The sequence below is a fragment of the Lontra canadensis genome, unplaced genomic scaffold (assembly GCF_010015895.1).
Source record: "Lontra canadensis isolate GAN:19392208 unplaced genomic scaffold, GSC_riverotter_1.0 scaffold34, whole genome shotgun sequence".
Taxonomy (NCBI): domain Eukaryota; kingdom Metazoa; phylum Chordata; class Mammalia; order Carnivora; family Mustelidae; genus Lontra; species Lontra canadensis.
The window spans coordinates 1,937,850-1,949,466 of NW_022631028.1; the positions used below are offsets into that span (position 1 = coordinate 1,937,850).

The 11,617-nt window shown below is 46.6% G+C and overlaps 1 long non-coding RNA gene across 2 annotated transcripts; it reads left to right on the plus strand.

Moving 5' to 3' along the window:
* The first annotated feature begins 9,627 nt into the window (after positions 1-9,627).
* On the plus strand, positions 9,628-11,278 carry LOC116873599. Of its 2 annotated transcripts, none has more exons than XR_004383854.1 (3): positions 9,628-9,757; positions 9,874-10,163; positions 11,207-11,278. It is a non-coding gene; the product is annotated as an uncharacterized LOC116873599 (long non-coding RNA). The 2 variants fall into 2 exon arrangements; XR_004383855.1 differs by having other exon boundaries at positions 9,985-10,163.
* Positions 11,279-11,617: the final 339 nt, after the last annotated feature.

Consider the following 11,617-nt stretch of genomic DNA (forward strand, 5'->3'; position numbering starts at 1 on the left):
CTTGTGATCTCTCTCTCTGCGTCAAAAAAAAAAAAAAAAAAAAAAAGAAGTAAGTGAGGTTGGATCCTAATGCCATCACTTACTGTGAAGGTACTTCGGCTGGGGTTCCTATGCTCCCCGAGCCTCAGTTTTCTCATCTGTAAATGGGGAGAATAACAGTACCAACCTCATATAGTGTTCGGAGACAATACATTGGAAAATTTATGGAAAGCTCTCCCTTCAAGCTCTTGCAGATAAGCATAATCAACATTGGTAATTAGCTTTGCTATGAAGAAATTAAAAACAGAAAGTTACTGAATACCAAGACGGATTCAGGAAAGAGAACACAGCCGAGGTACAGTGACTCAGAGGAGTAGGGCAGTATAAAGAGATGGGATGAATATAGAAAATAATTGTTTTATTATAATCTGAAGGGGAATATAAGGTAGAATCTGGTATCCTCTACCTTCTATTACTTAGTTTTAAAAGAAAAAGGAAAGGTGAGTCGTGTGTAGGTTGGGTATTTAATTCACTGCACTATTCCTTCAGGGAGTTTTTCCTTGGTTCTTTGTGCTCCCCACCAACCAAGTTCTAGGCTATGTGAGTATGATGTAGGGAAGATTCTGGTAGGCCAGAACACAGGGGTCCAGTCCAGTGCTTTCCCTATTCTTCATTTCCTCTCTTGCACTCAGAAGTATAAAATGGATATCATCTCAGATCTTTCTAGCGTGAGTTCTATGAACATCCTAAAGGAAATTTTTTCCCTTAATTTTTCTCTTTAGGATCAATGAATTATAACTACAAATTATAATCAATAAGTTGAAATTAAATAAATTAGCCTCTACCATATTAAGATGTCATTTTCTTCAATTAATTCTTTAATTCTTCTTTATTAAGAAGTAATCATTTACCATATAAGGACATGAGTTAATACCCTACTCCTTGGAAGGAATGAAAGTGAAATAACCTCCATTGGGTTATTCAGTCTGGTCTTTGAGGTCCAGGAAAAACAGGACTGCAAGGAACCAAGGACAAAATGGTCTGTGAGAAAAACACACAACAAAGGTACTTGTTTTCTCTGTGTGCCTAGGTATGCAGGAAAACACAAAGTAGAAAAGTTCTAGAAGATACACTCCAGACTTGTAACTTCTGGTAAGGAGGGTCAGGATGGTGATCAGGAGTGGTCCAAGGCAACTGTAGCCTTATCTGTGACATACTAAGTTTTTTAAAGGCGAATCTATTCATATCTGATTTAGGTAATTAAAGTTTAATTGCTTAAATAGGAAAACTGGCTTACAGCATACTTCTCCAGGGAACTGCAAAAAAGAACAATGTATCAGGCTGATTTCCCCAAGGCCAGGCCAGGGTTCAGCAATCCCCCTCCTGGCACCCCCCCCCCCCACCACCACCATGATCCCAGAATTTAAGAGGTGGCTAGGTCAATTTAATTATTAACTGAACTGAAAAAGTAATTTTCTAAAAGGAGACTGACTGCTAATTTTGACATTGATGTCAATATGTAGATTTCTTTTGTTGAAAAGAAAGCATCTGGTTGTGTGTTTTCCCAACTATTGTTGAAACAAAATTAGATGGGAAGACAAATGTGCACAAACTGCTATTTTGGGGGACTCGAGAGAAAATAAAAATATGAAATAAACAGAGCATCCAGAAAATGCATTAGGCCGTGGAGGTGTTGTAACTGTATCCTCAACTCTTTCTCGGTGAATTTCACACACACACATCTCCTACCTAATCTCTCTCCTCCAATTCTCAGGAGCTTAGCCGTAAAAAAAAAAAAATCACATAATCATCACTTCAAAATTGTCAATGGATCAGAAATGTAATGGAGAATTTACAGTCACAGATCTTCCTAAATCTCTGAGCTAACCGTTGGTCTCAACTGCTTCCTCTGCAATCCTGACCAAATCCACTGCAAACCCGCAGATACTTACAGAGCCTTCCCATGTCAAGCACTTTGTACTTTTCTGCTCCACCAGCCTGTTAGAACTGGTATCAAATTCTCCCTCCTGCTGAGCCCATCTCCTCTGTAAGAAAAGACTCCTGGCATCTATGCCTCCCTCTGAGGAATTCTGAATGCCCAGGACTTCACAGGACATACTAAAAATAATAATACAATTCAAGGCACCTTTTTTGCTATTCTTTACCAGCAACTGTGGGGAATAGGTAAACTATAAATAAGAATTAGGTAACAGTTTGTTCTCAGACTACACTGGGCCCATGGAAATTAAGGACGTCTTTAAGGACCAGAAAGCAAAAGGTCACCTCAGGATCATGGGTAGTGCTGGCAGGGGCGGGATGGAAGGAGTGGGGGAAGTCATCTACCAACTGGAAGGGCAAGAAAGAAGGTCTTTAGGAACCTAAGTTAAGAATCTGGTGGTTATAGGGTGACCTGGACATAGAAATAATCACAGTCAGTAGATACAGTAGAGACTCACACTGGACAGATCTTGTTTTTAAGATCTTGCTTAATTCTATGACTTCTCAACCATTATCCCCATTACACAGATGAAAAAACTGAGTGTTAGAAAGGTAAAGTCATGTATTTAGTCAGTAGAGGAGGTGGGACTTGAATCAAGGCAGTCTGACTACCCAGTAGGAAGGAAGAAAGGGACAGAGAGGCAAGCCTGGGTGGCTCAGTGGGTTAAGCCTCTGCCTTCAGCTCAGATCATGATCCCAGGGTCCTGGGATCAAGCCCCGCATCGGGCTCTCTGCTCAGCCGGGAGCCTGCTTCCTCTTCTCTGTCTGCTTCTCTGCCTACATGTGATCTCTGTCTGTCAAATAAATAAATGAAATCTTAACAAAAAAAGGGGGGGGGACAGAGAGAGGGAGGACTGATGGACAGTCAGTCTAAAAGAGACTAAAATTGAGAAATTAGGATTTGGGAACAATCAGCAAACATCTTGAACCCAAGAAATGTTTGGAGGCGGTAAATGTCAGTAGTGAGGCTCACTAAGGCAAAGCCTATCTATCTATCTATCTATCTATCTATATATATATATACATATATATATATATACACACACACACATATAAATATGGCAAAACCAGAATGCATATATATGCCAACAGAAGGTATGTCAATCAGGGACTCAGCACATTCAAGTGAGGACAACTGGAGAAAGGTTTACTTAGAAAGGGTTATTTCAAGCATGGCAAGGGCAGAGGAACAGAAGGACTAGTGCAGAAACCCAGGTCTAGGAGCATCCAAGCATCACATCCCTAGATCTGAAGGTATGAAGGAGGGGACAGAGCCTGGCTGAGGTGACTTTGAAAGGAAGGACCAAGGACATCCCTACCCCTCCTCTTTCCCTTCTCTCCAATCTGGAGACTGCATTGGCAGACCCCACCTGAACGCCAAAAGTCAAGGACACTCTGTGACAGATGGCCAGCCACCAGGCACAGAGCAGGGGGTCTGAGGGGGAACCCAGATGCCCCACCCAGAAGATGGAGGCAGCACTTCTATCTAGAGATAGGTGCAGAGGAATGTGCAGAGAAGGGCTAGCAGAGGGGTAGGAGAGAGAGAAGGTTGCGAAATGGCTCCGACCTAAAGGAGCTGTACCATAGCCTGGAAACCCACACTCAGCCACTGGTGGGAATGGCCATGCCCACGGTGGGGCGGGGGTGCTAAGACCCAGGTGAAACATTCTGTGGTTGCTGCAGGTTCTCTGAGCTCTGTCAATGTTTACCTAATTGATAACTTCTAACACAGTGTCTTACTGTAGGTGTGTTAAGAGCCGGAAGTAGCTATTTTGGTAAAGGACATCCAGCCATTTGGGGACCTATGAGGACATACGGAGGTGACAAGAGTGGTGGGCAAGGAGGCAGACCCAAAGGCCCCTCCTCCCCTCACTGAAAGGCACAATCAAGGAGGAAGCCTCTTTATTCATTCTGGACCACATTCCCAGGGAACCAAGGACTTTGGTGACAGAGCTGGGAACAATCTATGTTCAGAAATGAGAGGTAAAGACAAAAGAAAAGAGATACAGGAAAAAAAAAACTGTTGTCATTATAGATGTTAATTGGACTTATTGTAGTGATCATTTTGCAGTGTACACAAATATTGAATCGTTTTGTTGTACGCCTGAAACTAATCTAACGTTGTATGTCACAACTCAATTTTAAAAGTTTTTAAAAAGATGGGATATATCATTGTGGCAAAGAATTCTCTTTTGTTCCTTGGGGGCTTTGATGTGCAGTGAAAGGAAATGTTAGGGAGGAGATTTAACTCCTTACACGGGCCACTTGTTGCTTAGAACCTTAGGTTATGTTGAAGGAGCCATGAGTCAAGTTAGAGCTCCCAGAAAGTACGAGTCTTCAAGATGATCACAAAGGAGGACGGGATGTGCCAGGCAGCTGAGGACAGCGAAGCCAGTCCTGGGAGCAGACAGTGTGGTCTGGATAACAGGGACGTCACATCACATGAGGTCACAGCCTGCAGCCCAGAGCACCAGTCCACAGGGAACACCGCATCTCAAGGATACACTAGAAACAAGATGGCCATGAACTCAGGTTCACTGGCTGGAAAGCAAATTGGTCCTAATACTGTCAGAGTGGAAGTTACTCTTAGGTAGAAACAAACGACAGTGTCCACCAACACTGACCTATCTCTGGAGGGAACTGCTGCTACTACCTTGTATGAGCTGTGAGGCATGACCACTGAATCCTGGGATTTGCCAAATGACCACTATTTAAAGGCAAAGGCCAGACAAGTGAAATTTTAGAACCGAGAAGTGTGTGACGTAGTCTTGTTTCCTGGACACCAGTTATTTAATTGACATTTTAAGCCTTTAAAAGAACTTCCTAAGAAGTTTTTTTTTTTTTTAAGATTCATTTATTTATTTGAGAGAAAGAGATGGAGAGGGCCAGAGGGAGAGGAAGAGAATCTCAAGCAGACTTTGTGCTGACCTTGGAGCCGGTCACCGGGCTTGAACTCATGACCCTGAGATCATAACCTGAGCCGAAACCAAGAGTCAGTTATTTACCCGGGTGCCTCAAAGTTGTCTGATTTTATTTTTTAAAAATATTTTATTTATTTATTTGACAGATGGAGATCATAAGTAGGCAGAGAAGCAGGCAGAGAGAGAGGAGGAAGCAGGCTCCCTGCAGAGCAGAGAGCCCAATGCGGGGCTCAATCCCAGGACCCTGGGATCATGACCTGAGCCAAAGGCAGAGACTTTAACCCATTGAGCCACCCAGGCACCCCAGCTGTCTGGTTTTTAATACTGCAAGAGAAAACTGAAGTGATGGGCATAAAAAAGAGAAAAAGTATTTCTTTAATCAGAGAAGACATGAAGAGAATTCATTTTGAATATACACATTATTAACTAGAACGTGGGTTTTTTTCTTTATCCCCACTAAATCCATCTTGAAGAAATGTCTAAGGAGTTCTGGCTTGACTGGGAGATTTGCCGTGAGGAAGTCTGAGAGCTCAGCCCCACAATTTAACAAAATTTGTCAAATGCAGAACACGGCTTTGCTGGTTGATTTTCTTTCCCCCTTTCTTGCTTTCCGGCAAACTCCCATTCACCCAGCATTTGCTGTTTGCCAGGTTCTAAAGGTTGAACATGGCTTATTTTATCCAACACCCAAGGGGTTCCTGAGGATACATAGATCTTAAGCTCAGACATGTTTTAGACCCGCATCATCCAACACAGTAGCCACCAGCCACATGTGTTTATTTAAATTTATTATAGTTAAATAAAATGAAAAGGTCAGCCCTTGAATTTTGCATTAGCAGCACGTCAGCGGCCCAGGAGCACATGTGCCTAGAGGCTACCCTATTGCACAACGGAGATACAGAGCGTTTCCATCATCACAGAAAGCACTGCTGGACCACACAGTTCTCAGACACGCCAGAGCTGTTTCTACCCCCTGTGAAACCGCTATAGACAGAAAAGCTGTCATTAACTGAGCATCATCTCACCCCATTTTAGGGATAAAGAAAGTTGAGCACAAAGACCTAAGCAACTTTCTCATCATTACATAGTAAGTGAGTTGCAGAAACATGGGAGTTTAATTTCAAAAGCTTTGCTCATTCCAGTGATGTCACCTTCCAAAGGTATCTCTCCCAAGAGTGAGTTAAAGCCCCATCAGAGATCAGAAAGAGCTGGAGGGGATTTTGGCCCTTCTGACAGAGAAATGGCCACATGCCTTCGGGGTTAGACAGGCTACAAGACCAAGCTGAGTTGTGCCACCATCTAGCTGGGTGACACTGGCCAAGTCACGTGTCTACTCTGAGTATATGTAAAGTGGGGATGTTTACAGTACCCGCCTTGTAGAGCTCTAAGGATTAAATGAGACTGTACACCTAAAGCACTTAGCACAGTATTGGCTACATAGTAGCTGTTTAGGTATATAGATGCAGTATGATGATTATTTCCAGAATGAATCCCTTTCTCCCAGTTAAGTTGGAAACCACAAGATTCACCGTAGGCCCTGCAGTGCCCATTTCCAAGTCTGGCGCGCCCCCTGCTGGTTACTCCTGGATACATCACTCGGCCGGGTGGTCCCTGCTGCTGCCTATCCCCAGTGCTCCAAGAGCAGCTTGGCTATAAAACAGAGCATTAGGGAAAAAAAGAAAAAGGTTCTTTCACTCAGGAGAAACTCAGTACTTGCTAACTTGGCTGTGATCTTTGCTGCCTTAACTGCCAAGCAGATAGAGATGGTGTACCTCGTTAGGTCCCCATTCTCCATGCCCAGCCCATGCTCCTAGCCACAGAGCTACTGGAATGCCCTGGGGGCGGGGTCTTTAATGAACTACCAATGCCTGGGTGCCAGCCCCAGACTAAGAACGTCAGAGTCTTGGAGTCTTGGTTCATATATAGTTCATACATTTATAGCTCATTAAAGCCCCTGGATGATTCTGTTGTGCAGCCAAGATGGAGAACCACTGAGTTTCCTGTCCCAACCGCAAGTATCAGCATCACCTGGAAGGCTTGTTCAAACCCAGACTGCTAAGCCCCACCCTCGAGTTTCTGTTCAGTAGGTCTGGGGGTGGCCCTGAGGAGTTCCCATTCTCACAGGTTCCAAGGTGATACGGATGCTGCTGGTCTGGGGACCACACTTAGAGAACCAGAACTGTAAAAATATAACTTGGAACAAAAGCTCCCTATTCAAATGACTTCTCATTACACTTGGATATATGTTTAAAAAATTCACCTTCTATCCTGTTGGCCTGCCAGGCAGGATGTGGCCCCTCCTAGCTTGGGACCCCTCCCTCCCTCTGCTCCAGTCACACTGGCCCCTGTCTGCCTCTTGAGCATGTAAAGACTTTTTTTTTTTTTAAGATTTTATTTATTTGACAGACAGAGATCACAAGTAAGCAGAGAGGTAGGCAGCGGGGGGCGGGGGGGGGGAAGCAGGCTCCCTGCTGAGCAGAGAGCCCCATTCGGGGCTCCATCCCAGGACCCTGGGACCATGACCTGAGCCAAAAGCAGAGGCTTTAACCCACTGAGCCACCCAGGTGCCCTGAGCATGTAAAGACTTTTGTACCAACTATTCTTCCTGCCCAGAGGGCTCCTCCTTGACCTCATCTCTTGTCTTGTCTGGCTGCCTCTTAGTCTTTGAGGTTCCTAGAAATGCCACCTTCTCAGAGAAGACTTTCCTGACTGCCCCATTCATCATGGGTTTCACCTTCTCACCTCTTACTGTCTTTCTCAGCAACCTGTTCATTTCCTTTATAGCACTTGTTATAACTTGCATTTATATTATGTGTCTGCTCACATCTATCAGATCCAGCTTTCTGCCAGGATGCACGTTGTATGCTGGCAGGTGAGGACTCGGTCCAGGTTCACCACCTGTTACATATATGGTCAGGGAGGGAGGAATTGAATAGAAACACAGATTCAGAGAGCTCAAGGTTTAAAAGTAACAGTAATTTAAGCAGAAGCCATTTTCCCCCTGAGGTTGGTCTTTTAACCTTGTATCTCTAAGCCACAAGGACCTGGCGAGGCACATGGCATCATCTTCAGTCTACAGATGTGGGGATGAAGACCCCGGGGAGGAAGAGACCCTGGGCTGAGGTCAGATGCTAAAAGTGGTGGAACCAGCTGGGATTCTAGACTGCCTGCTTCCGAGTTCTCCCTAAGAGGAGGGAGGGAAGGAAGGAGAGGCAGGCAGCAAAGGGAGAGATTGAAGAACTCTTCCCTCAGGGAATTTTTAACTCTAAACTCTTAGCCAAGGCAAAAATAAAAAACTGAGCTGAAATCAAAGAACCCTTGTCCTACTTTCCAGCTCTCTGATTCTCCCAGAATCTCTTTAGAAGAGAATGATCAAGCAATGATGGGTGTCTCAACTTTAAAGATTTTTTTTTTTTTTTTTTTTTTTTTTTAAGTAGCTGCTCAGAGACCTTGGAAGAAAAGCACAGGTAGGAAATGAGGAAGGCAGAACCTGGGGCGGGTCCTGCTTCCTGCACAGCTTGCCTTGGCCTACATAGGCAACACCAGGGGGCAGCGGACTCAGCTTCCCCTTGTGGCTACCTGCCGTCAGGTGGAAATCAGTTAAGGTAACACTAGATGCTGTAACAGGTAACCACCTCGCTCTTCAAACTCAATGACTTACCATGCTAGAAGTTCATCTCTCTGGGAAAGCCCTAAATCAGTGCTTCCGACGTGGGGGGAGGGGAGAGAGACTTCCCCTCCCCCTCATCATGGCTGGGCAAGGGGACAATGCATGGCAAGTTTGATGGGTCACAGTTGCAAGAGGTGCACATCATTTGTACCCAATTCATGGGCCAGAACTCAGTCACATGGTCATTCTTGGCTCTAAGGGAAGCTGGAAAATAGAGCCTAGATGTCAAGGTCAGGGAATAGCCAGCGAGTCTCAGCCTCATCCCCTGAGCTCCGTGAAGAGCTGACCACCCTGGTCCACCTCCTCAGTGGGTTAAAGCTTCTGCCTTCGGCTCAGGTCATGATCCCGGGGTCCCCGGATCGAGCCCCATGTTAGGCTCTCTGCTCAGTAGGGAGTCTGTTTCTCTCTCTCCCTCTGCCCCTCTCCCTCCACTCATGTTCTCTCTCTTTCTCTCTCGAATAAATATTTTTTAAAAAGCTTGACATAAATAATATTCAACATTGCATTCAACACATGACACAAATGATCTGATTTAATCCTCACAAGAATCCTATGAGGTATCATTATCATCCCCATTTTACAGAGAAGGAAACTGAGACCCAAAGAGATGAAATAATTGTCCCCAATCCTTCACTCTTAAGAGGCAGGAACAGTCTCTACTCCATTATGCTGCCGCTACCAGTGAATGACCGCACTGGATACAGTGACGTCAGCACGCTGACGTCAGCACCCGCATAATGCAGCCGGCTTCCGAGAATGGAAGGTTTGGAGCTCCCAGCAGTTACCAAATCCACCAGCAGCTCAAGTAACTCCTGATGACCTTGGGGCCAAGCAAGCTGTGTGGCCCGGGAAGAGAACCTTTGCCTCCAAGTTCATCGGTTTACCCTGACCTAGAGGACTCCTCCATCCCTTTGTTCCCATAAAAGCAGCATTGCTAGAGGCAGGAACAAAAGTTGTCATCAGCTAGATTCAGCTTCTTTCTACCTGTCTGAGCCTTTGTGTTCCCATCTGTGAAATTGGAATGAGGTGTGACTTGCTCATTTTTCTTTCCCTAGTGTCTGGCACTGGGAATATAACAGGAGCCCAACATATCCTGGCTGTGCCCTTCACCTCGCACCTGACTGCAGGTGGCAAGAGCTGCGTGAGCAGAAGACAGATTTCTAAGCTTTGAGCTATTTCTGAGAGCAAGGTATCTGAACCTCCGTCCAGGGGAAACAAGGGGATTGGGGAGAGCAGCTGAGGGTCAAATGTACCATGACACCAGGTGCCCCCTGCCCCCGTCTTCCCCATACCCTATCCATCAAGATCCGGTCCCAGGCAATCTGGATTCCCACCGTTCTCTCAGAATCCTCAACAGGCACGTTCAAGACTTTGGGGTTTAGGATTCAGAGAGATGAATATTAGATGTCCCTGCAGACCTCCCCAGTCGGCCTTATTTCTTAACGATGTCTTTCTGGATGCTCCCGGGAGCCCTGCCTGCCTGGCAGATACTGAATAAGGCAGAAGGAGCATGAAGGAAAAGTAGCATCTTGGAACGGTTGCCTAGTTACACACTGATCTGGACCACGTGGTCTCCTCCCCTCGGAGGGCCCGGGGTGAGCCTGCTGAGGGAGGGGAAGGAACACAGGGCCCTGCACAGGCAGGAAGAGAGGCAGCCAGAGCTAGTTCCTAGACACTGGGCCTTCCCTCTCCCACCCCCACTGCCCACGGATCGGAGCAGGGGACAAGGGGACAAGCTGCCTGGATAGGAAGTCTGCCTCACCTGCTCATCAGCTGTGGGACTGAGGCATGTTTAGCCTATCCGTGCCTCCCCTTCTTCCCCTTTAACATGAGTCTGCTGTGTACTGTTAGATCTGATGGGTACAAGAGTCCACACCCCACTGCGTTCTTGGAAGCCTCCAAACAGATGATAGAGGAAAAGTGCTGAGCACGGGGCCTGGAGCACAGTAGGCTGACCATAAAAAAAGCTAGCGCTGCCCAGTCAGAGCTGAAAGCTGATGGAAGGAGCGATCAAAGTCCCGAGTCAGGACCTGCCACCTGACTAGAGGTCCCAGTGCTCTGTGGTCCCATTGCAAAGAGAAATGCAGGGCCCCTTGTTCACACAGTAGCAAAGAGCTGCTATGAAAAGTACCAAAATATAAGGCTTTTATTTTTTTTTTTTTTTGCTGGCTCTCTCTTGATGACTGCCAAGTACTTGGGGGATATAGGGAAGTAGAGGGAGGCACCCCACTTCCCTAGAGGCCCTTTACCCCAACCCACAATGGACAGGCAACCTCAAATATTGCAACTTCCCTAATGGGATGCCCTGGGTTCCCAAATCAGACAGGGGAAGAGGCTCAGCCCCGCTGGGCTGCACAAGGAATGCACCATGGATGGGGCTGCCGACCTCAGGCCGGGATTGTAGGGTGCCCTACCCCAAGATGCTGGCAGCTATGCCCGCCAACCCTCCTCATTCACAGGCCCCTGCTGCTGGTTGTAGAGGGGATGGGGCTAGGGGAGTGGGGCTAGGGGAGTGGGGAGCAGCTGACTGGCCAGGCGTGCGATGTCGGGGGAGGGGGGCACTGAGAACCTACCCAGACAGGCAGCGGGAGGCAGGATTTCACACGCGCCACACTGAGTCTCCCAACCCTCCGTGCAGGCTCTGCTGTCCCAACAGATTTCACTTATGAAACACAGATTTAAAGATACATCAGCTGAGAATTTCCAGACATGAGCACAGAGCATGAAGACCCAAGTGCAGGTTCTGTGGGGCTGCCGTGGTTGCACACTATGATGGTAATCCTCTCCCGAGTTCTAGTCCTCTTGTCCTAGCTGTCACTACCTCCCAGCTCTGAGCCTTGGTTTCCCCTTCTCTAAATGTGGGGGAGGGGAGGTATATGGTTTTTACACCCTCTTCCAGCTTCTACCTTGTATGACTTCCATCCTACTGACACACTGTGTGGCCATGGGCAAGTCCCTTCCCTTTCTGGGCATCATTTTGCCCATCTGTAAAGTGGGGATTCAGTGGCCCTGAAGGACCCTCTCAAGGTTAATACTCAAAGAAGGGCCC